Here is a 25,048-nt window from a genome sequence, read left to right as displayed (position 1 = left end):
CGCGGTGCCGACTACTACTACTACACCGACGGTTTTTTGACCAAACGAGCTCTATACGCTGTCGCGTAAAATAAGATTTCTTCCGAAGTGGGCTTCCATCCCAGAGGGGTGCGAACAGATCAGCTTCGCTTGACCAGCTTCCACTCGCGCGGCGAGAACAAATCAGCTTCGGTTGTCGCTGCATTACAGCTATACGCTATCTCCTGAGCCGGGAGAGCTCAACCCAAAAGCATACTGCATTTGCATACACGAACATTCATGCGACTGATGTTCTGCAAATTGACACCGTTATCATAACAAGCGCTCTCATTACCGGACAAATGAGCTCTTCGAATGTTAACAGAGCTGACTCAACCCTTTCTCTGTAACACAACCCTTCAAAGAGCGCACAAGTTCCGAGTTGTTGAGTACAAATTTGTACATTCAGTTTTTAAAACTGCCAAAACAGATGCGTCATATTTCCATCAGCCGAGCTTGAAATCTTCGGTTGTTATAACTTGTTAATCAAAAATTTGGATGATGCTTAAGCTTCGCCTTTAAGAGTGGAACGCGACAGGGTGTTGCAGCGCTACCAGGGAGTCCGCGGAACGCCATCGCCCGCTCGGCGCGACGCCTTGGCCGTTGCACAAATCGAAAATTGATTTTTTTGAGGAAAGGAAACGACAGAATAACAGACTCACTGTCTTGGTGGACATCCGAACCGCGCGTGATACGGAGCCCCAAATTATAGGACGCCGGTTCTCCCGATTACAGGTCACCGGTTCGAATCCCTGTCGTGATCTAGGCTCTAACTTAACTAATCAGTTTATGCAGCACGAAAGGCTGAATCGTATGACACCATCCGGAACAATTTGCGTCAAACGGTTTTCATGATACGACTTCTTCCGACGCGCGGTGCTGACAACTACTACGACGCCGACGGCTTTTCGACCGAACTGTATATGCTGACGCGTTAAGAGAGAGAGAAACAACTTTATTGCCATAGATTGGCGGGATTTAGGGCAGGTGGGCTTGGTGTGGCCCCCAGGTGGGGGCGACTTCCTGGGCCCACGAAATGAGTGCCAGTTGGATGCTCTTGTCTGGCCTTTTGAGGAGTTGGTTCCATCCGTCTTCGGAGGGAGCTGGCAGTAAGGTTCGAGGGGGCGGATTTCCCGCGCAACCCCAGAGGATGTGAGCCTGGGTGGCGATTTCTCCCTGGTAACAATTTTGGCAGACGGGGTCGTATTCCCCGTCTGTGATGAGTGCAAGTCTAGAATGGCTAAGGATGGAGTGTGTCTGCAACCTGCGGAGCAAGGTGGCTTGCGCTCGATTCAAGTCGGGGTGTGGAGGCGGGAACTGGCGTCTCATCTCTCTGTAGAGGTTGGTAATTTCGGCAAAGGTCTGGGGAGCCTCGGCAAGAGCGTCTGGGTCCGTGGGGCCGGCCGCCCGGTTGGTTAGTCCTCGGGCTAGTCAGTCGACCCCTTCGACCCTTGGACCCTGGACTGATGTAACTTCGGCTGAGCGAGGGACAAAAGCTCTCTTAGTTTTTCTAAGGGACACGGGTTTAGTGAACATACTTTGATAATCATTGTGTGTGTGAGAGTGCGTGAGTGTTGAGTATGTTTGATGTCACTTTTTTTTTTCACCCTCTTCTTTCATCCTCACCTGGAGTAGCATGCCAGGCCTATAACCAGGCAGACCTCTCTATTATCCATTAAAGCCTCTTTCCTTCCTTCCTTCCCTTCGTTTCCAGAGTTTCCCGCGTAGGCGGGTACCCAGACCGGGTTGATCTTATGGTCGAGAGTGCAGCCGCGAAGGTCGCGTGCAGCGGGGTGGCAGATAAAACCTGCCGAGTAATTTTGTATCGCTCTTTTGGAGTCGCTGAGGACTGTGCGCGTACGTGGGTCAGCGATGGCCAGCGCGATGGCAGTTTCTTCTGCCGCTGTCGGAGAGTGAGCTACTACTGTGGCGGCGGTGACGAGAGTAGATTGTGGCGTGGTTGCACAAGCCACGTATGTGTTTGCACTTTGCCGTGCAGCATCTACGTATATAATTGGCTGTGGTTTGACCAGTGGTGGCCATCCCGAGTAGAATTGCGGAAGCAACGGCGCGGCAATCGCAGCGGCGGCGGCACCTCTGTGTCACACGCGTAGCGGAGGATCGGCGGTGGCTCCGCGCTGCTCTAACGTCACTCTCTCCTCGCGCATGCGCAGTTGGGGCTCTCCGAGGCTCCGCGAAATCACTCACACCAAGCGTAATGTTGCTTCCGCAACAGAAAAAAAATGAATAGGTTTATCGGTTTACATGGGTTTAACCTCCCAAATCGCCTCAGGCTATAAGTGATAGCTAGCTTACAGATCAGCAAGGGCCGCGGGTGCTCTGGCAGAATGCTGAGGATATAGCGCAGGAAATAAACAAAACCAGACATATGAGCCATCGTACAGGTATAATTGGGGTAAATCAACACCCATCGGGTGATGCGGCAAACAAAAGTAGCCCGAGACAGTCGATCGGGCGCTAATTGGCGTAGTTCCGAAAAGAAACGGACAGTTTCTTCCTTCTAGTTACATCAATCTCGCCGCTTCCTTTTGCTATGCCCTAGTACGACAGAGGGCTTAAGGATACATTAAGGTGGGAGCTGGCAGGACTCTGTACCACGTTCGGTCGTAATGGTTGGTGCAGTTCTGAAGAAAGGATTCCGACTCCTGGAAGGAACCCGGAAGCATCTAAGCAAACAAAAAGCAACCCACAACATTTGATCATGCAGGAAGAAGTGTGGATCCAGTAATTTTCAAATGCGACCGAGGTTTTAGTATTAGAGTCAGAAACGGTTTCAGAATCCCTGTCAGAACTGTACCTGCTTTGTTAAATTATTCAACACAGGAGGGCTACACCTCGCACATGGTTGTAAATTGAGCCATGGTTCGTCACCACCTAGGTTTCGAAAAATGCAATTATTGTATTGAAAGGTTATTGTAACGCAAGTGAGTCATTAAGTCCTGTTCAGGGAAAAGAAGAAATTTCGTATACCGAAAAGCTCATTTCGACCTTTCGTTTTCTTTTAGCCAAACGGCGGCGCTCAAGGTGTTTCATTTTTCGGGATCGATGGCAAGGAGAGAAGAAGTAAGAAGGAAAAGCGATGCTTTATGGATGCGCAGCGTCGTTAATCCCCCCTTTGTGAGAAATAAGTTGTTCCTTTCACGGGGGACGTCTCTGGAAACCGTGCCAGAACACAAAACCGACTACAGAAAAATAGTGTGAGCACAGGAGAGATGCCCAACTGCGACTATTCACGTGCGTTTTGTATAAAGAACAGGAGGAGGAAACTGTACAAAGGAAGAGAGAGAAACCGTATACTGCTGCACGGTTCCACGGCGACGAGTCGACGCAAACAAGGCGCTCATATCTCCTCCGCGATGCTCCCAAATCCCGGGCTGTATAAATTGGGACCAATTTATGCGCTGTCCCACGCGCTTCTCCTTCGGGAGAAACTTTATCCGGCGTTCATTGGGCTCCCGTTTTGTTTTTTCTCGCACCAGTGAAACCGAATTCGAATCGATTCGTTGCCTACTGAGCAGCAGCTGAACCTCGCCGTCTTGGGGCTGGGGCCGGCGTCGTCCGATTGATCCCGACACTGGTGGTGCTGTGGTAGCATCGGCTGCTGTATCCTTCCTTCCTCTCCCCACCTAAGGCCGCTCGGGCGACGACGGCTTCGAGTGTGATGGCGAGGTCGCCTCGACTGCGGCAAGCATCCGGCAGCCTAAGTTCCGCGCGGTAATCAGTGCTAGAACCCTGAACAAGAAAGGTTGGTTGGTTGGTTGGTTTATGGGGTTTAACGTCCCAAAGCGACTAAGGCTATGAGAGACGCCGTAGTGGATGGCTCCGGAAATTTCGACCACCTGGGGTTCTTTAACGTGCACTGACATCGCACAGTACACGGGCCTCGAATTTCTCCTCCAAAGAAATTCAGCCGCCGCGGCCGGGATCGAACCCGCGTCTTTCGGGCCAGCAGCCGAGCACCATAGCCACTGAGCCACCGCGGCGGCTGAACAAGAAAGAAGTCCAAGAAACCAGCGTGCGCCAGTATTGTTCCGACGGCGCCAAGCATAGACCTCTTCTGTATAGGGGCCGCCAACAGCTTTTCTTTCGAGCATGACACACATTCGCGTGCAAACGAATACACACACACACGCACATGACTGCAAGAAGCACTTAAACTCACGCATATACAGTCTGGTCGGGCAGGAAAAGGTTCCAGGAAAGGGCAGGAAGAGTTCGAGCCGACACACACACAGAAAGGACGCACGCGAGCATTTTTTCCCGGTTACCGAGGTGCGCTTAAGGCTTTTTTCCTGAATCCAGTATAATCATTACCGGTGCGCACTGCGAGACCTTCTGGGCAGAACGGCGCTCTGGGGAGCTGTGTTTCCGAGGAGCAGCTGTGTGGCTTCTTTCTTGAGGCGCGTGCCGTTGTCCTGGATCTTCATTTTGTTTTAGAGCGAAAGCTCTACTCCTCCCGTACAAAGCTGAAGGTCATGTGGCTATGAAATCTGACCTTCAAGCCAGGAGGTGCAGAGGCCTGGCTCTGACGTCATGCCACGTGACTCGCCACGCCTCGCCACAGCTGCGGGAACTGAGCCGACGGCGCTCGTTCGCCTCGCCACATTTGCGACTGCGGAGCCGACGGCACTCTCGTAAGTGCCCGAAATTGCGTGACGCGCCATTTGCTATATAAAAGCTTGTGACATGTGATTACCTTCACACAAAGCCATGGATGAGCAACGGTCCGGAAATAGTGCTTCGACGACGTACCATGGCCGTCAAGCTGAATCTGATTCTCTTTACTACATAGAAATGCATCAGATTGAATAACTATGCTTAACACAGCTTTCGCTCGTCTTGCTGGGTTCAGCCGGGTCGGACCACATTTAATTTTTTCTCGTGCCATGGCAGATATTACTGACAGCGGCCCTATATACGTCCCTGCAGCAATAATCCGCGATGTGTGATCGAAGCGTTCTATGTCCACCAGGCCGTGTAAGTAGCTTGGAGGGCTTCGAATTCAGTGAACAACTGTCTTCCGAGGGATGGGGGCTCATTACGTCTCTGCCAGAACACAAATTTGATGCGCTTTTCCGCGCAGCAAAGGGGTGGGAAGAGAGATGGAAAAGGCGAATTCGTGTACACCCTTGATTGAAAGTAATTATGAAACGATGGGATGGAGATATGAATGGGTGCACAAAAGTCGTGCCCTTTTACGGAGTTTGAAGGCGGCTGCTGATCGGGAAAGATCTTCGATCTCGTTACTCCGTTGAATTCCCCCACCCCCGGAAAGAAAAACCAAGGACGGCTGCTCGAAAGGGCACTGAGTTCTAAAGATTGCTGCGGCCTTTACTTTGACCTGATTTTGAACATAATGGGAAAGTTTAATCCATACCCTCATTTTTTTTTTCGCTAGTACAAAGCAGGCTAACATAGCCATTTGTGCTGATCATATACCAAACGCTCTTGAAACATCATGTTTTGTCTTTACAGGCCGCTTAGCCTCTGGTCACTGTAACAGATGTTTTGCGCCGGAAACTCTTCAATGCGGTGGATTAGGCTGCTGGTGATATGCGGGGCTCCGAATTTAGCGGAACTGGTGAAAGCCGGTTGGCTCGAAAAAAGTAAACAATGAAAGCGTGCTTTGATGCAGCAAAAAAAGAACCAGTAGCAGTGCCTCGTGCGCTCTTGAATTTTTAAAATGGCCATCTGGCAAAAGAAGGGCACGAAAAACTTTTAATGCGAATAGAGCTAGAAGCACATGTAGAGACTTAATTTAAATGAATATGAAAAAAAAAACATAGTGTTCGTTTTCGGGATTTCAAAATATTGCTTCACTACTCAAAATAAGATACAGATATGTCCCGAGAATTGCCCATATATTCGCGGGAACGGCGGTTTAAAACCAAAATTAGCTTGCTATAATAATTTCTTTGAATCTTGTCGCATAAACGAAAAACTTCGCTAGACAAAGAGGAGTTGTATTTAGGCGTGATTTGAATAAAACAATGAAATACCAGCATGTTCGAGTGTTCGACTGATCACCTTCTCTATACCTTGACGACCACACGAAGAGTAAGGCCCGTTTCCCATGCTGCGAATTTTATCGCCCAACACAGCGAGTTCGTTCGGCCTGCGAATGAATCCCAAGCAGACGTAAATTGTTCAAAAGCCGTCTGCGGCTATGCCGGCGGCCCTCTCCAGCCGCAGACCGAACAAATTTGCTGTATCTGGCATCGAAATTGGTAGTATGTGAAATGGGCCCAAGGCGACAGAAATAGCGCCAGCGTATTTAGACGAGTAGTGTACTAACCATGTGTTTCGGTGTTTTTTTTTTCTTTTCTACCTCCGTGAAACGCTACTTGAGAGAAAGCTAGGGGATAAATGAACGCCAGAAAGTAGACCTCAACAACAACAGTGACACTTAATTATACGTAGGGGTATGTGCACGGTTAACAACAAGAAAATAAACTTGCGGCCTGATTTTCTGCCGCTACGTTAACACTGAGCCTGTCTGCTGAAGAATGCATTTCGTTCGCGAGAAATCACAGACAAACGTGGAGATTATGCACTTAAAGAATGGTCGAAGCTTCCATGAGAATTGGATTTTAGGCAAGAAAAGACGCTGTAACTCTCTCACTTCTCACTGCACACCTTAACGACGCCCTTAGGGAAGGAATGCAGGAGGGAGTGAAAAGAGGTAGAGAGAAACAGAAGCCATAGTGGAGTGCCGCGGATTAATTTCGAATGCCCGAGGTACATTACCACGCACGCAGAGACGTCGCAAAGCACACGGCCTTCATTAATTTTTCCCCTAAATCGAAACACGGTTGCCACGGCCCTGACTGAAGTCCCGTCTTCGGGCTCAGTAGACGAGTGTCTAAAACCATTGAGCCACCCAGACGGGGGGATCCATGTATCCCTGTGCAGACTTCACATAGCGATAGCATTACCATTTCCCAGCATTCTCCAGCATCTTTTGGTGAACAAATGTTTTGCATGCGCATTTCTTTCGGTTGATCATAAGGTGTCCACCTTTCCCGAATATGCCCCGGACAATCCATTTTGACATTTGTGCAGCAACGCTTCAATGTAAAAGGGTACACGTGACAAAATAAAAATTACGCAAATCTATGTTTGCTGCAAGAGGACACTGAGAGCTAAAGAGCGATAACCTAGGTTATTCAATGAGCAGTTTTGTTAAGCCTAAACAGGGCGCCTGCTTTGCAAACTCTGGTTCCGTCTTTCTATACGAGCTGCCGGCACGGCTCTTATAGAGTACTAGATATTAGTTTTTCTTTTTAGAAAGCTTCCGTTTTTACTGCGTTTCACAAAGACTCGCGAATACCACATTGAACATAAAGGCGCTTTCGTAACCTTGCTGATACTTCTTAGTTCACGCTGCTCACGTTCTACCACTTTCTGATCTTTGTACAGATGCTCTGCTGAGCCCGCTTTTCAGCCTAGCCTTCGTTTTCATGTTCTTCCATCTGTTTAAACTCGCATCCAACCCTCGTTTCCTTTTTTTTTTTTTCGGCGAGTGCTGGTTGATATGCCACTCGAACGACGCCCTTCAACGACAATTCAAACTTGGACATCAGAAGTACGCATCAAACTAACACTGGAAACTTTCTCTGTTCCTGTTTCGGCGCTTTCAGCCAGCTTTTCCTTTTTCTCTGCGGTTTCCTATAAAAGACGAGAGCGAATATTTTCCTCGGCGAAGTTGAGGGTTCTAAGAGATAACAAACGAGGAATGCTGAAATTGCTGACGAAAAAATCCTCGCTCTTTAAGTGAAGACAAATGACGGCACAAATCACGTGACATTCAAAAATAGTTTTACTTATATTGCCAGCGTTCGTGCTTCTAGTACTTCTTTATTGTCCTCTTGGTCTCTGATGGTATTCGGAGCAGTTACTCATGTTTGCTTTCTTTCTTAAGTTAGCCTTGTTTCGATTAAATTTATTGGAATTAAGAACTGCAAGCCCGAAACTTTTTCTCGATTTCTGTTTTCATCCTTAGCACTGCTCCTTTATCCATCGAGCTCTTAGTTACTCGCCGTCACTTCTTGATTTCTTTTATGCCATCCCCTGCAAAGCGATATAAATGCCAGGATTGTTCTTCATGAGGAGTGCATTTCGACGGGGGGCTAGGAACGTCAATCTTCTCACAAGCCTCCTGACAGTGAGTGTGCGTGCTGCAGTTCGAAGAGAAGTAGTCTTTTATGAAAGTGTCCGCAAGGCTGGTGATTTCGCAGGTTTGTTTGGGAAAAAGCCTCAATACGGGCCATCCTGATACATCACTTGCGGAATTTCTTGTTGTGTAACACGGCAAAAGGAGAAGGAGTTACAAAATTATAGGATGATGCTCAAGTAGGACGAGGAAGAAGTGGAAAGGCAGGGAGGTTAACCGGTAGAATAATAGGTTTGCTACCCTACACGAGAGGTGTGTGTGGGGGGACGGATGAGCTGATAAAAAATGAACGAGAAATGAGAGTAGCAGAAAATGAAAGTCACTATGAAAATTCAGCTTTCGTTAATGTCACAGCCTACCATGCTGTCCAGAAGTTCGCAAGAAGCGGAGCAGTACCTTGGAAGCCTTAACCGCCGACGATCGCCGCGGCCAGTGGCCGAGAATCTTCACTTCCGTCAGTGGGCGTGGATCTAGACGCTCCAGCGCACGGCTGAGAGACTGCCTTTCGGCGCTGCAGGCAGGGCAGTCACAAAGAATGTGGGTTATAGTCTCGTCATACCCGCACATGGCACATGCAGGGCTATCAGCCATACCGATTAAGAATGAGTAATGGTTGGTGAAAGCTACACCAAGCCACAGGGGACACAGCAAAGTTTCTTCACGTCGTAGTAGGCCAGATGAAAGCCGGAGCTTCAGATTTGGGTCTAAGGATTTTAAACCTGAACTGGAAAATTTGCCGGAATTCCACACGGCAAGCGTGATGTACCGCGCAAGTGCGCGAAGCCTGCCAGCTGGGTCTGATCTCGATATGGGGATGGACACAAAATCCCCGTCGTGGTGAGCAGTTAGCGCGACCTCACCGCGGATGATGCTCAAATTGCACAGTATCCAGCTAGTAGGCAAAACAATCTATCGAGCGGAGGTGCGTTTAATAAGATACATCTGAGCCTGCATACGAAGCACACTTATAGGAGGCGCCTGCCCCTCTACACCACGTGGGATATGAGTATGTGAATGTGCAGGCGAGCTTTTTACCTCTGAGTTTGCGCTGTTTCGCTAGACCATTCAATATTGCTTCCCTATCTTTTTTCTTTCTCCTCACTGTTCTTTCTGTTTCGCTCCGTTCTTCTTTTCCTCACTTCACTACCATTTTAATTGATTGATTTAGGTTTTTTTTTTTTCACGACTGTGCTCCTAACATACAGAAGTTTGCATACAGCAGAAGAACACCAGAATGGCAGCCGACGCAAACTGAACCAAACCGAATGTCTACTTGTTGAGTTGAAGCCTGGCGCGAAGACGTCGAAAATGTCGCCTACGCATCAGTCACTAAAGTTACTTCTGCCTTCTGATAACAAGATGATTGTTATTCGAGTATAATTGCTCTGAAGTAGACACATTTCGTATTGCAGTATTCAATGATCAAGCTGCACTAGTTTTCCATAACTAACGAGTTTATACACGAGACGTCGTGATATTTCACGTCAACATATGGTTTGAAGAACAAAAGTGTCTTTTCATTACTGCTTACTCTGCATTCCCGCGAGCTTTAACCATATGATCACTATTAAGCAGTACTACTTCATCCTTTATCATCTGATGATAGTTGGTTTTGGGTTTAACATCATACGTAGTGACCGATGCTCTCTGAAAATAGGGGGAAGTTATATAAAGGAGTGCTATCTCTGATAACATGCCCAACTTTAAGCACAGGTGCACATACTGTCTAAATGTAATGTAAGGTGGTTAAAAGATACGAAATCGAATAAAGTCCCCACGTAAAACGCTCGGCGGTTCAGAAACTAGAAGGCTCAGCCGAAGCTAAGCGACCGAAAACAATATATAGAAATAAAGAGGCACATGGTTCAAATAGGACATATTAGCCAGCCGAAGCGAATCTCTCTTATTAAATGATTACAATGCTCGCATCGAATTGACGTCTTCTAAAGCGACGCCACCGGCCTTGATTCCGGAACAGCTCTCACCTCTCCGCCACCCTTTGCTCTCCTTCCGTGCATTGGGCTCGAGAATCACGGGGAAAAATAAAATACAGCGTGAAACCCGACGCCTCCAGGGCGGGTGTCTAAAAGCAGGCATGGATCACTTCATCGCCTGGGGCTCTGACAGCGTTGTACTCCTTGCGAAAGAAGAGAAAAGCTATAAAAAGGGCAGCTGGGAAAACAGGACATCGTAGGAAAAGGATAGACTATGGGGGAGAGGGTTGATCACGGCCTGACATTAGCACAGGAGGCCGGTATAAAACCCGATAAGACGACAATAAAAAAAAAACATTTCCTACCGCAAAGAAGCAATGCTGGCGTCGGCGCGGATTCGATTTGCCTCAGACGTCTCTCCGATAGTTAAAGCGTCCTCGGGTACCCATAAACCTCACACGACGCCTCTTGCATCAACTAGACACATCCGGGCACCGCCACCGATCTGAGCGAAGTGCCGCCGAAGCATGCATTGCCACCAGTTACGCTCCCTGTATGAAACACCCGGCGTGAAGACCAGGCAAATAGCCGAACAGTGTACATATTTATGGGCTCCGGCGCCGCTTCGGTGTGGCGCCGGAAAAAAAAACCGCTACAATGGCACGATGCTTGGTTAACTGTAGACGTGGCGATGCGACAAGTTTAGATGCCGTTGTTGCGATAAAAGCAACCTTAGGAAACAAATTTGTAGAGCAAGGCGCTGCAAAATGTTTAACGCAAACTCTCTTGCGACGTGTTTTACAGGGGCGCCGCTGTATATGTCGCTGTAGGGCTACTGGATGTCCGCTCGCTTCCCCTCTCAGAGTGGGGACACACTTTGTACCACCCCGCGCCGCCGTTCTCCCCTCGTGGCAACATGTTGGGTCTCAAGCGCAGGTCGCACACTGTGCGCTACGCTTGTGGTGGGGTTTCTGTGCGGTTGCGTGGCGAATACAGTATTGCGACTAAACTGGAAACCGGTAGTACAGAGCTGTTCTGCTCGTGACAGTAATGCTCTGGCACGTCTGAGAGTGTTAGCTTACTTATTTATTTTTTGTGATATGGCCACTAACAGCCTTTTACAGTGGTGCACTTAGAGCATTGAAAAAGAAAAGAACGATGAGAAGAATAAAATAACAGTAACAAAAGAGTAATCAAAGATATGAAGACAATGACAGTGAAGGATAGAAACAGTTAAAAGTCAAACAATAACAGAGTCACCCTGAGCAGACCATGTTTCGCCGGAAAGATTTGAAATCCTGATGAATTATATCAGGACCACATGATGTCATGGCGTTATATGGGCTCATCATTCGCACATTTAAGGTTATTTTGAATGGCAAACGCCAAGCACATGTCTTTCTTGCTCGGACCACCCAGGAAGCTTGATCAAAGATCAAAGTGCATGCAGTCAACTGATCCAATAAGCACTTGTAGACAGTCCTGCGACTGCTGTCTAGTCTCCATGTCGGTTAGTCCTCGAGCTCAAATCGCAGCCCTATAATCAGCGTTCTTTAAATCTGATTTATCTGCTTGTGTTCTCTACAAAGGTACTCCCTGCCTAGTATTGTAAACAGGCTACAAACAATGTACCAACCATCATCTCTATTTACTGCTGGGGGCGCGAGGCACACAACCGTACGTTCACAAAGAGCCCATGGCCGAGGAGACAGAATGACATAAATGCCGCCGTCTCAAGGTAAGACTCTTGAATGCAAAAATTCCTGGCAAATAGCCAGCGGTATGAGCCCGTGAAGTCCTTACCGTAAATGCGTCCCGGAAACGGCCTTCCTTCTTTCCCTTCTTCAGACCCCTTAACCATTCCCTTTCCAGCTTCCTGTCGCTGCTTAAAGGAAGCTGCCTCCGCATCTTGCTCGCTCCGCCTGCTCCATCCTGTTCCATGAGCTCTTCCTAGGACCAGAGCTGGCTATACTTTCGTAGGGCTTGTGTAAGAGGGCATGCGTGTCGAGTAATACCGGCAGGAGAGGACAGTTTTGTTATTCGTATAGCCTGATGTTTTTTTTTTTCTGACGCTTTTGTAGCCGCCTTTACACTAGAAGGATACCGGAGGTTATTGACGCCCGGGGCTAATGGCTATGTGGATTTTCATTATGGTCGTAATGCACAATACTAAACCAGGCTTATAAAGCTGCACCTTTCATCCTGTTCCATGAGCTCTTCCTAGGACCAGAGCTGGCTATACTTTCGTAGGGCTTGTGTAAGAGGGCATGCGTGTCGAGTAATACCGGCAGGAGAGGACAGTTTTGTTATTCGTATAGCCTGATGTTTTTTTTTTTCTGACGCTTTTGTAGCCGCCTTTACACTAGAAGGATACCGGAGGTTATTGACGCCCGGGGCTAATGGCTATGTGGATTTTCATTATGGTCGTAATGCACAATACTAAACCAGGCTTATAAAGCTGCACCTTTCATCCTGAAAGCCTTTGATTAGACTGAATATGAACTCTTTATACGAAGTGATTCTAGCATTAACGTTATAACCAAGGACGCTGAGCTCTTGTCAGCCGCTTCCTGTCACAGATAACTCCGTTTGTCGTGATAAAACAAGCAGAAGGTGCCCATGCATGCCCGAAAGACAGAAAAAGTAAATGGTGAAACCATCTCGAATGTCATCAGTGTAAGTTAACTAGAGAGGCGAAAAAGGTGCCGGAAACCCTCCCATCCTTCTACAAGCTGTGATTCACAGAAGTTGAACTCCAGTAGAGAGTGGCTCCTGCAGTTCAATGACACCCGCTGTTGATCGGAAATGAAGGAGAGACAAGAGGATGGCAAATGAGGAAACAGAAAGCGAGACATAAGCATGAAGGTGGTGACTTTAGCGACGCCACGAACAGTGACGGAAAAGAAGGTAGTATGTAAACTCGGCCGTTGTGAGGAATTCTTAATGGAGGTGATTACTTTTCCTTCTTTAGTGGCTGACTATGATTTTATAGTTATTTCATTCTCAGCTTCTCTCTGAGCGGAAGGCATCCTTGCCCGCGATGAGTCATTTACAGAATGGCTCCGCACGCATAGCACCTGAGCTCATGTACCCTGACGGTGCTGCAACTTCACCTGCGTTATGTCTGTTCACTAACGACAAGTTTTACTGCTCCGTTTAAGATATGGGAATGCATGCACCAAATTTACTTCGCAATGACATTCAGCCTTCAGGGCTGTCACTGAGATAGGGCGTGAAATGTCTGTCCGAAAGCTACAGCCTCTCACCTTCTTTTGTAGCTTACGATTTCTGCCGCTGTGTCTCCTTCTGTTTTCTCTGACCCTAGAATACTTGTTAATGAAAAAAAATGGTAGGGTTGTAATTTAGTAAAACCGAGCAGGCGTGCGAAAGCACATGTTTAGCCTGATTGGCTCGTGGTTATGCATTGCAGGGTCCTCGGCATATATGGCGAAGATATTGGACTCTGGTTAAGCTCTGATCGAGGTTAAGCTTCTCTGATCTTTTCCAGCCGTAGATGCCAGTTGGTAAGGACGACTATGTGCAATGCACAGCGCAAGAGCGTGTTGCAGTTCAACACGAGGCGTGATCGGCTGCGGTGATAGCATAGCACCCTCGTGCAGTGGCAGTTGATCTATTCGCGTCGCCGCGGGTTCGCACCCAGTCGCGGCAAATTTTGTTCTTCTGCATGGGCTGTTGCTGTGACAGGTTCTGCCAAGGTCACCTCCAAGGTCAAGCTTAGCACAAACTCGGCGACCCGTTTAGACCTCGTGAGCTAGTGATTTCTGCTACCACACCTGCTAGTAACTGGAGCAAAGTGGGATTCCAGTTGGCGTGAAGACCGCTGAGCCGCGCACAAAGCGCCCTAAGCATTCAAGAGCATTGTTATCCACATGCTTGTATCTCTGCGCAATCACAAATTCAAGCTTACTCGCACAGCGAATATTTATCTTTGTTCGGCAGTGGACCTTAAAACACTGCCACGTACACTCGGCGCTTTCAGAAAACAATTGCACAAGAGCAGTCTGCCGTCGCTTTTTCCTTGCTACAGTTATATTCCTGAGAGGACACCTTGCATTTATAAATAAAATCTGTTTATCTGGTATGACAAAAGAAGCGTGCGTCACACAAACTAATCCGTTTTAAATATGGCGCTGCTATGCCTCAAATGGTATCCTGAATAGCTGCTCGTTTTGCACAAGAAGTGATTCATTGGTTTTTATTTGCTTCCTTATATATTATTTATATATTATTTATTTATTATTTACATCAACTTCTATCTGCCGATAACCACTTCTGAGGTCGACCGAAGAGAAGTACTTGGCTTGACGAAGTCGGTCGAGGGAGTCGTCGATACGCGGGAGCGGGTACACGTCTTTCTTGGTCACACTGTTCAGCTTCCTGTAGTCGACGCAGAACCGTAGTGTCCCGTCTTTCTTTTTCACGAGGACGACAGGAGACGACCACGGACTGCTTGACGGTTGGATGACGCCGTCTGTGAGCATCTCTTCGACCTGTGTTTGAATAGCATCTCGCTCACGAGGGGACACACGATAGGGCTGCTGATGGATGGGTCGGGCTCCTTCATGCGTGATAATGCGGTGTTTAACTATCGACGTTTGGCGCACTTTGGACGACGACGTGAAACACGCACCAAACTCCCGCAAGAGGTCCTGGAGTTGCTTCTTTTCAGTGGGTGGAAGGCCAGGATTTATGTCTACGCTGGTGACCGCTTCGGCGTCAGCTCCAGGTGTGTCCTCCGCACAAGCAAAGCATTCGGCCACTTCCTGAACATGGTCGACGTAAGCGATGGCTGTGCCACGGAACAGATGTCGATGTTCATTGCAGAAGTTGGTGACAAGGACCTCTGTACAACCGTCATGAAAGGATCCAAGGCCCCGTGCCACCGCAACCCCCTTAGTGAGTACGAGGGAGACATTAGGCTCGACAACCCGGAGTCCCCTGTGTGGCTCGTCGCAGGTAACTCTCGCGAGAATGCTGGCACGTGGTGGCACCGTAACGTTATCGTCGGCGACTCGCAGGGCGGACCGATAACCCTGGTGCGCAGGTTCTTCTGTGGCCATTGCGGTAGAAAACGTCACCAAGCGGTTCGGGAGGTCTATGATCGCACCGTGCTCGCGAAGAAAGTCGATGCCAAGGATGACATCGCGAGAACATTCGCGGAGAACGAGAAAAGTGGCAACGAATGTGCAGCCTCGAACCGTAACCCGGGCCGCACACATGCCGAGTGGTGCGACAAGATGTCCGCCTGCCGTGCGTATGTCGGGACCGTCCCAGGGTGTCGTCACTTTTTTCAGGGCCGTCGCAAGCCGTCCGCTAAGGATAGAGTAATCTGCGCCCGTATCAACCAACGCGCTGACCTCCTTTGTGTCGACGAGAACAGGGATATCCAAGGAGACCCTGCCTTCAGTACGGACTGTCGATGGCTGTTGTGGAGAATTCAGTCGGTGCGGCGGCGGAACCTGGTCGGCGACTGGTGTTGCGCTGTCGGAGCGATTCAAGCGGCGCGTTGGGGGAAACTCTTCGGCGATGCGGCGTTCGGCGTCGGGGCGATTGGGTCGGTGCGGCGGCGGAAGCGGGTCGGCGACTGGGGTTGCGGCCTCGCGGCGATACGAAAGGCGCGTCGGGGAAAACTGTGCAGCGATGCGGCGTGCGACGTCGGGGCGATTCAGTTGCTGCGGCGGTGGAAGCTTTGGGTCGGAACGGCGTTCGGCGGCCTCGCCTCCAAAGGCCGCCGGAGCTAGTTTTCCCGACGAGGGGTCGAGGAACCACGTTGTCCTGAGGCGAAACGGGACCCAGAGGGCGAAGACCGGCGTGGAGAGGGCGATCGCGACTCGCGGCGCGGAGGAGATGGTGAACTACGCTGGCGGGTGACATACTCGGCGATGTCTTGAGGGCGCTCTCCAGGGCGTGGACGGGGGCTGTCGACAGAAAAACCGCGTAGTCCCATTTCGCGATAGGGGCACCGCCGGTAGAGATGGCCGGCCTCACCACAGTGGTAGCAGAGCGGGCGTTGATCCGGAGTGCGCCAGAGGTCAGTCTTCCGCGGTGCCTGGCGCTGATCCGCCCAGTAAGGAGTCGGCTGGGCAGAGTGCACCGCGACCAATGGTGCGGTGTAAGGCGAAGGCCCAGGAGATGGGGCCGCGCGGCGCACGACGTCCGCGTACGTGACTGGCTGGACAGGAGTCGGGTACGACGCGGGATCGTATGGGGTCGGTTGCGGCGCCGGCACAGCTGCAGCGTCTTGTGCCCTGAGTGCCTGTCGGACTTCCTCGCGGATGACGCTGGTGACGGAATCGACGCGAGGGGCAAAGGTGGCTTGAAGGTGCTGCAGCTCCTCGCGGACCACCGAACGGATGAGTTCGCGAAGAGAGTCCGGATTCGTCCTGGGATCATGGTCCAACCGGTCCAACGTTGATAGAGTCGACGTCTTGCGCAGTTGCCGGTCGTATTGATGGGATCTTTGCTGCAGCAATTTCTCCATGTGCACGGCGTCGGCCAGGAACTCCGCGACGGTGTTGGGCGGGTTCCGCACGAGGCCGGAAAAGAGCTGGTCTTTTACGCCGCGCATCAGGTGCCGCAGCTTTTTTTCTTCAGGCATGGCCGGATCGGCGCGATGGCAAAGACGCTTCACATCCTCGACGTACATGGCAACACCCTCATTGGGGAGCTGAATTCGAGAGGACAGTGCACGCTCTGCGCTCTCCCGGCGGTCGCTGTTGGCGTACGTACTCAGGAGCTGACGTCGAAAGTCCGGCCACGTAGAAAAAGTAGTCTCATGGTTTTCGAACCACGTTCGTGCAGAGTCTTCAAGGCTGAGGTAAACGTTACGAAGCTTTGTAGCGCCGTCCCAGCAGTTAAAGGTCGCGACCCGTTCGTAGTGAGCCAACCAGTCTTCGGCATCTTCAAACAGGTCGCCGTGAAAGGGCTTAGGCGTGCGTGGAGTCTGAAGGGTGAGATAGGTGGGGCTGGCTGCAGGGACAGTCGTAGGCAGGGCGGGCAGTGGCGTCGCCATGAGTGGAGTGGTAGTTGAAGGCGCGCTGACAATAGGAAGGGCCTCGGGGGACAGGCCGCGGATCCTCCGGCTGGCACGATGAACAGGGGTGGTCACAAGAGGCGGACGCGTCGAGTCGTCCTCAGGAGTAGGAAGCATACCCCGCACCTCCACCAGTGTCACGACCAGAGGAGCCGTGAAGGTAGACGTCGGGGAGAACCCAAGACCGGGAGCCTTCTTTTTAATTATCGAGCCAGCTTCCACGACACAGAACAGAACAGCGCGCCACGAGAGCCCACTGCCGCTTCGTCGTCGTCTTCGACTCAGCGCGGACGCCGCGCGGCGCGTTAGGCGCGTGGCAATATCATATAACTTCTCTTTTTCTACAATCTCGAATAATTACTTACCCATAATCACCGATTAAAATACTGCTCGGGATCCCAAATTTCTGCATCTTTTCTACTATTCAGACAGGATAGCTTTTGGTAATCCACCAATAGAAAAAGTAGAATGGACAGAAAAAGAAAAAAAGAACGTAAAAGAATCTTGCCCAGCCCACACGGGAGGGAATGCAGTTGGAACGACACAACCTTCGCTGTCAAGGCATACATTGTCATAAACGAAAGCATCAAAGAACCACAACGCTGTACGTATTGCTGACAAGGCTGTAAATAGAGAATAACTTGCGAAGAACCTATGCCCCAAATAATTTTAGTCAACACAATTCATCATGCAATGCAAGGGTAATATAGTAAACGCAGGAAAAGTAAATACAAAAGAGCCTGATCGCCTTTACAAAAAAAAACCTAGGGGCATCATTCCACTTATTCTGTAGTGTGCCTCTCTGTAAGTCGAAGAGAAGGTTTTTCCGAACTCCCAAACACAGAATTCGCGAGATCCCTAAGCTCGGCTTAGAACAAAGTCAATGCACGACTGCGGTTACGTCAGACTTTGTTAAGAAAAGCAAAAACAGTAGGTTGGGGAGAATTAAGGAAAAAATGAACAAAGCAATGAACGAAAGGAAATCAAACAGCATTAGCTTATGTACACGGCAGCCAGTGCGGCAGCCAATGAAAATGCAGGACGGTTGTTTGTTTTTTTTTACTCTTTATTAAACTCATTCACATTTGGTAAGCTAATGTCGCATGTCTGAGTACAGGGCTGCATCCCAAGACAAGCTTGCCTGCGGCTACCGCCGCTACCCGAAATGGAATCCATCATGCGGGAGAATGGTATGAGCTACGAAGAAATATAATCGTCGATCGCAGTAGATGAATAATGAAGAGGTTCGTTAAAAAGCGAGCGCCGCTATCTTTATGACATCCAGTGTCCAGTGCTCTCATTCCGAAAAAAAAAAGAAAACTTAGAAGCGTCAATGGTCCTCACCGGCACCTTCGCCTCCACTTCCCTCCAGAACACGCTAGTTTTTATCGCTATCAACACCGCTGCCATGGACTCGCGCGGATCAAAATGGCCTCATCGTAATCGTCAGCTCCCCTTCTCATCGCCCAGCCCATTTATGTGGTCATCGTCGTCTGGACGTTGTTTTTACTGCTTATATAGGAAGAAGTAGGAGCAAAAAGAACCAGAAACAACCTGAAGTGGCCATTCCCCTGCTGCGACTGGGAACCCTTTCCTGCTCCCATTTCTTTCGTCTTTTTCTTCTCCTCCCCATTCCAAGCGTCCTTTTCTTTCTCGTTTCCCGTTGCTCTTCCGTTTCCTCTCGGCACCCCTTCTACGGCTTCCGCGCCGTCTCCCGGGAAACGGGAATTAGTGCTAATCGCCCCACAGATTTTGGACAATGAGCCACGCGTCTGGCGTGAGCAGGAGCGAAAGGGCTAGCTCTAGGAAAGGACCTTCTAAGCACTCTCCCTTATTTACTCTCTCTCCTTCTGCTCGGCAATGAACGACTGAACCTGCGAGTTGTGTGCCTCTCTTCCCTATTATCCCCTTTCTTTTCTTTTATCCCATTTCCCCAGTGAGAAGACAACACCGAGGCCGCCAACAAACAAGCGAAGCGTGAGGCCGTTCTCTGTACTTTCTCGCTCGCTTGTTGGCCGCCACTCTCTCCGTCAGCGCCGCCCACTAAGGCCAGCAGGCGGCGCCACATGACAAGCGCAGCAGGCAGGATTTATGTATGCCAATGTATGGGCGATGTATGTCGCACAAACAGGCGCGAGCGTCGGAGTAGCTTTGGATCGCACCCGCAGTCGGTTGCCTTGCGACGCGACAGACAATTGTGGCACTCTAGCTACTCATGCATACTAAGGCGCCGCTTGCGCGTGACGTGGAGTCGTGATGTATGCGCAGGTGACAGAACATCGCAGCCAGCGCCCTGTACAGTCCCTCATTACGTTTGTCCGCGCCGAATGGCGTCTGTGCGCAACTGTCGCCTTCGGGAATCCTGTACTTGGCGTTGGCCTCGGGCGCAAGTACCGAGATTACGTGCGCTCGCCCCTGACGATAACGAGAAGAAACTCCATACCGAGCATGTTTTGCACTGCGCACTTCGTTTTGGTGCACAAGAAAGCCTCCTGAAGCATTTCATTTGATCGCCGCGCTATCCGAGATTCTCGCCCCGTTCGTGCTTTTCACGGCAGAGTTGTATAATTATCAAAAAGCGTGATTGGATGCCTGGGTTCCAAAGACTCTGTTGTGGAATCTGTGAGCGCTTACTATTTGGCGTTTCGATTACATTTCCTTTTTATCGCCGCATTGGTCTCCGCATTATGAATATCGGAAATGAATTTTATAGCTTGTTCGTCCTCAGTCACTGAGCCTGGATGAGGAAGCAGGTTGTAGTGAAGCGAAATGACTGATTTATTCTAACGTCAGAGCCTTGAGTGAGATGTTTACGCATAACGATGGAAGCAGGGAGATAACTAAACAAGTAAAGAAGGGAGCTAGGTGCCTTTGAACAAAAAGTCAACAAATGGTTCACGGCAGGTGCCGAACTCGTCAAAGCCATTAAAGACCCCGAGACTCCTGCGGCAGACACTTGGAACACTGCACTAACGAATCGTTCTTTTCAGCAGGCACTGCAGGCGGCCAGCTCATATGCTCTTGTTTTTCAACTATGGGTATAGTAACCCCCCCTTCCCAACCTTCGTTTTCTTCCTGAATGTAGTAAAAACGTTTTTTTTTCAGGCCTCAGTTAAACTTCTGATGAAGCGACAGCTTGCCCAAAGACGGACCCCACGCGTCTTATCTCTTACGCGCCATGAGTAAAGCCGCGATGACGACATGGGATCCCTGTAGTACACACACTGTAATCGCGTAGAGGCTTCGAAAGGCCCCAGCACAATTCCGTTCAAGAAGCAACCATAACAGTTCGGACAGAAAGTTTCCCAAAGTTCGCTTCAGGTTCGGCGCCGTGTTGTGTCTCGGTCCACAGCGGTTCCCGGCGATTTCCGCCTGCGTTTGCCAAGAACCTCGGTCTAAAGTGAAATCGAGCAGAGAGCAGAGCAGTGCAATCTACACAAGTGCTTTAAATTTTCGCCAGTGCAGCTCTGGAGTCGCTTTAAGATACGCAGAGCCACGAGCCATGAGCCACGCACCATGTGCTCTAAGATACTGACGTCACAAAAGTGCACGCCTTCGGATGACGCAAATCCGCCCCACGCCGCTAGTGCTGGTAGCAGCTAAAGGTGTAATAAGAAAGCAAAATATTTGCTTTTATTGTTGAACACACCAGCGATCGATAGGGAAGTCAAAAAAGCCTAGCGGGAGTTGCTTAAACAGAGCAAGAAAAAAAAATCGCTTGCGTGTTGCTCCCTTAAAGAGAGCTTTATTTGCCCAAAAGCATGCATACGCTCTCATGCAAAAGAGGTCAGTGCTTTTGTATCAAGCTGGAACTGGCTTTATTCGGCAGGCGCAAGGTCATTAAAGGAGCACTCTCCAATTAGCTGCGCCCGATTCCCGGAGCTGCAGCCTTTGAAATTCAAAGCCGAAGGGAGGAAAGAAGGAAAAAAAAAATAGCGGGTGAATGAGAGAGAATGAAAAAAAAAATGTGGCCCATCCTCATGGGACGAATCGAGCTCTAATTACCTTCGATTAAAAAATAAATCTGGGAGAACAGAAATATTTTTATATGTTAAAAAAAAAGTATGTAAATAAGACGATTTTTTGTTCATTCAAGAGCCCGATTTTGCTGACTTCTGGTGTAATGCCGATATACTGCGGCTGGGTTCACCCCTGACTGCTCTGTTTTTGGCTCCGCATTTTAATTTTCATTACAGATTACGCAGAGACTGTACGCAGAATACTCAGCCCTTCGAACGCTGAGTAGAGGGCAAATGATAAGACTGCAAGTGACCACTTTTGGCTTTTTGCTTTTGCGCTGAGGTTCTTTTCAGCTGCTGACTTTCATACGCACGCCCTTCTGATCCCTGTGCTTGCTGAGCTTTGCGTATGAAGCACGAGTGATTACAGCGCAACAATGATCTTGATCTTGCTGATAGTTTTAGATCGGAAAAGAACTAGCGGAACGATGATTAATAAAGCTCATGCTATTGTACACAATGCGTTCTACATTTTGGGCGCATTATCAGCGCAAAAACTAACCGTTCTTTTGTTTCTTTCGCAGTAGCTTTGTTCACGTTGGATTTACATTCAGGGGCATCCCTAATGAATATTAAAGAAGCAAGTCTGGAAAGAACCGCTAAAAACAAGTCGGTTTTGCTGCTTTAATAAACAGTGAAGAAATATGAGTTTCAAAGCGATAATGGAGAGTGTCACGTCCCTTGGGAAACAGCGAGTAAGCAATTGAGAATGAAAACAAATCTCGACGCAACGTAATTGTTTCTGAAAATGAGCGACTTGCACTTCGCTTGCGTATTCCAGGCGGTATGTAATGATAGCAGTGGCATCGATATGGAGTCGGCGGAGCAGCGACACCAGCGGCCGGACGAGGCGGAAGTCTAGCGTTCTCACTGGCCGCGTTTACATGAAAGCGACAGAAGTCAAATCCAGTCCACTGTTTGTTAGAAGCAAAGGTGTAACTCGTCCTCTACTCTCTTCTTCGACGTTTTTGAACTTTCCCTGAAAATGTGGATTAGAGTCGACTTCTTTCGCATTGATGTAAACGCGGCTACTAGCGAGGTCTGACGCAACTTCGCCTTATTCAGCACTCAGTGGACGCTGGCCGCACGGGTCGCTACAAGACAACACACCTGAATGACAAACCAGATTGACAAATAACCCACATATCCTTGGCTCCAAAGAAACAGACTAAAAGTTTCTTCTCTTGACGCGATGAAGAAGGAACTACCTTAGTCGCGTTGCTCTGGGCTCGGGTTTAGCGAACAGAATCTCAAATTGAGCATTTATTTAGTCCAGAAAGACGCAGTCTATACCGTACTCCAGGCGTGTCTATACTTTGCGAGCGACGCGTCACCACTCCTTTTGGGTACTTCAAGCTGTTATTTGCCAGTTTCGCAGCCCATATTTTGCTTCCTCTGTGAACGAACATCGTATATTGCGAAACGGTTCTGCCTGACAACACATAAAATTGCTAATATTTACGAGGAAACGATAATTGGTCGTGTCCTTCGAAGTCACCCAGGAAAATATGTTTTTGCCATGTCACTTGAAACACAGCTTTGAATAGCATGGACGGTTGTGAGCTATGTCTGCATTTAAACGTAGTTTAGCGGAAACTTCACATATTTGGCTAATTAGAAACAACAGGCACACAGAACAGCACATCATCGACACTAGCATCATTACCGGTGTATAAAATGTCGCTTTTTTTTCTGCTCCAACAGTTGGTTTCATTCTTGGTTCAATGAAATTAAAATTCCTCCACTGGAGCCCTAAACGGAAGTGGTGCCGTGATCCTCGGTGGCAAAAAAAAAATGGAAAGAAAAATTTTGATCCGAGCTAGGATCAGCGGAAAACACTCTCGAGCCACTAAAATCCGGCTGCGAAACCCACTCAAGGCGCCTCATTAGCACAAACGGTACCAGAGCTCATACACTGTCCTCGATCGTCATGTGCATCGAACGACGCTGAGTGATTTTTTGTAATTCCCCGTCCTTCTGCCTCTCCCTAATCCCTAATCTTTCATAATTAGTTGCGCGATGCTAGAGTACGAAGCGGTAATTACGCCCACCACCGCTCCTCCCATCCAACGCATCTGCGAAGGAATAGCAATCATTCTCGTTTAATCGCGCGTGAATTCGCCGTTAGGAATTCCGCGATCACTGCATTCCTGTTCTGGAGGTTTTAATGCAGTGAATGCCGATATACGAGCGGCCCAAAGTTGTTTTATAGAACACTCCGCCACTTGCGTCGTTCATATCTATCCCCTGTGTGTCAGCCACAAATAAAACTTCGTTTTACCGGCTGCCGACAGTGTACGCTGCTGCCAATACAGGCAGGCAACTTCACTGCTGAATTCCCTTCCGTGCGTACGTTAGCTTGTCTGCGTGTAGGCTATCTGCGATTTGGCGTCGTCACTGAGCTTGTGAATCGTAGCGTTGCTGTAGAGTACGTCAGCGTACGAAAGTTCCTCGCCGCAGTCATACTGTTCTTTCAACAACAACAAAAAAAAAAACACGAAGTGAATATCATAAAGGTGTTATAATAATAATCCCGTCGCTTGGTGGCGCCAAACACCGTGGTGGTTTCCAAGCAATGGAGTAATTTTCAGTACGTACTTGCACCTGAATGCATCCCTTCCCAGTGTTTCTTAAAATGTAGCTTGTGTTCAGAAGTAGCGAACACTGTGAACATTCACTTTGCTGAGAGGTGTTAGCAGAAACTCACAGCCTAAAATTAGCCATCTTGATTTTACGGTGCTGACGGCTTGTTTGGTGCAGAGAACAAACAGCAGTTACTAGGTAAAATTGCATTTATCGCTGCCCAGGTGTTACATTTTCTGCAGCGCCCTCGACAAAATATAAGCACAGCGTGTTTATTAGGCGCACTTCTTAGTTAACCATATAGGCTTATGCTAAGATACAACATCCAGCATACAGGCATATGCAGGTAGATATACAACTGTATCTTCTTCAAGACATAACGATAAGCTCCTATCTTAGGGGCGAGTTCCTGCGCACAAAAGATCACAATTTGTTGCCGTCAGTGGCTACGACGAGCCTAAATATGAAAAAAACAACGACAATGAAGAGGCGCACCTGCCCAGGCAAATTAATCTCAGTGCTTGGAATCCCGCTCCTTTGTTCCCGTTCTGTAGCGAGGCGCGAGGAAGGGAGCGTCCGCCGCAGCTGCGCGGCTGCTGGGAGACATCGCTCAGTGTTCACGCTGCCTGCTCTGCCGGGTACACACTGCGTGCACTGCAAGGAGTGTGGCATGGGCGATCAGATGGAATACATGCACACAAGTGTGGAGATGAGTAAACGGAGTTCACTATTTCGTTCTGAGTGCAATCACGCATTTACCATCGGAAAGAAAGAAACGCTGTTTGTCCATGAGAAGGCGCTCTGGCGTCCACTACCAGCATGTGCACATCATAACTGGCAAGGTGTTCAAAATAAAGCCTTATTGATTACCTAAAGTTAGATAGTGACGCATGAAATCTACCTCTGAATATAAGTTATGCGGCCACGCGGACACAAAGTGAGATAGATCATTGTTGTCACCGTTCCCTAATTAACTGAATTATACTGATCAACTTTGCTCCCCTTGCAGCTGGCGTGAGTTGTTACATTGGAAACGGGGGCGGTCGCATTCATAGACTACTCTGCTTGGTAGGAATCTTCTAGAGCACATGTGTTCCGAGATATTAGGCCTGAAATTTTTCATTGATTTCGCGTAATTACGCGTGCGAGGCGGTGGCGGTTGATGCGAAACTCCTAGCTAGAGTAACGGAGCTATTGCATCGGGTTTTTCTGCAATTTCGATAGACGGCGATGAAATAAAGGAAAC

Source organism: Amblyomma mixtum, chromosome 5 (assembly GCF_055824585.1).
Source record: "Amblyomma mixtum isolate Tamu chromosome 5, ASM5582458v1, whole genome shotgun sequence".
Classification (NCBI taxonomy): Eukaryota; Metazoa; Arthropoda; class Arachnida; order Ixodida; family Ixodidae; genus Amblyomma; species Amblyomma mixtum.
Note: the sequence above shows the minus strand (reverse complement) of the source record.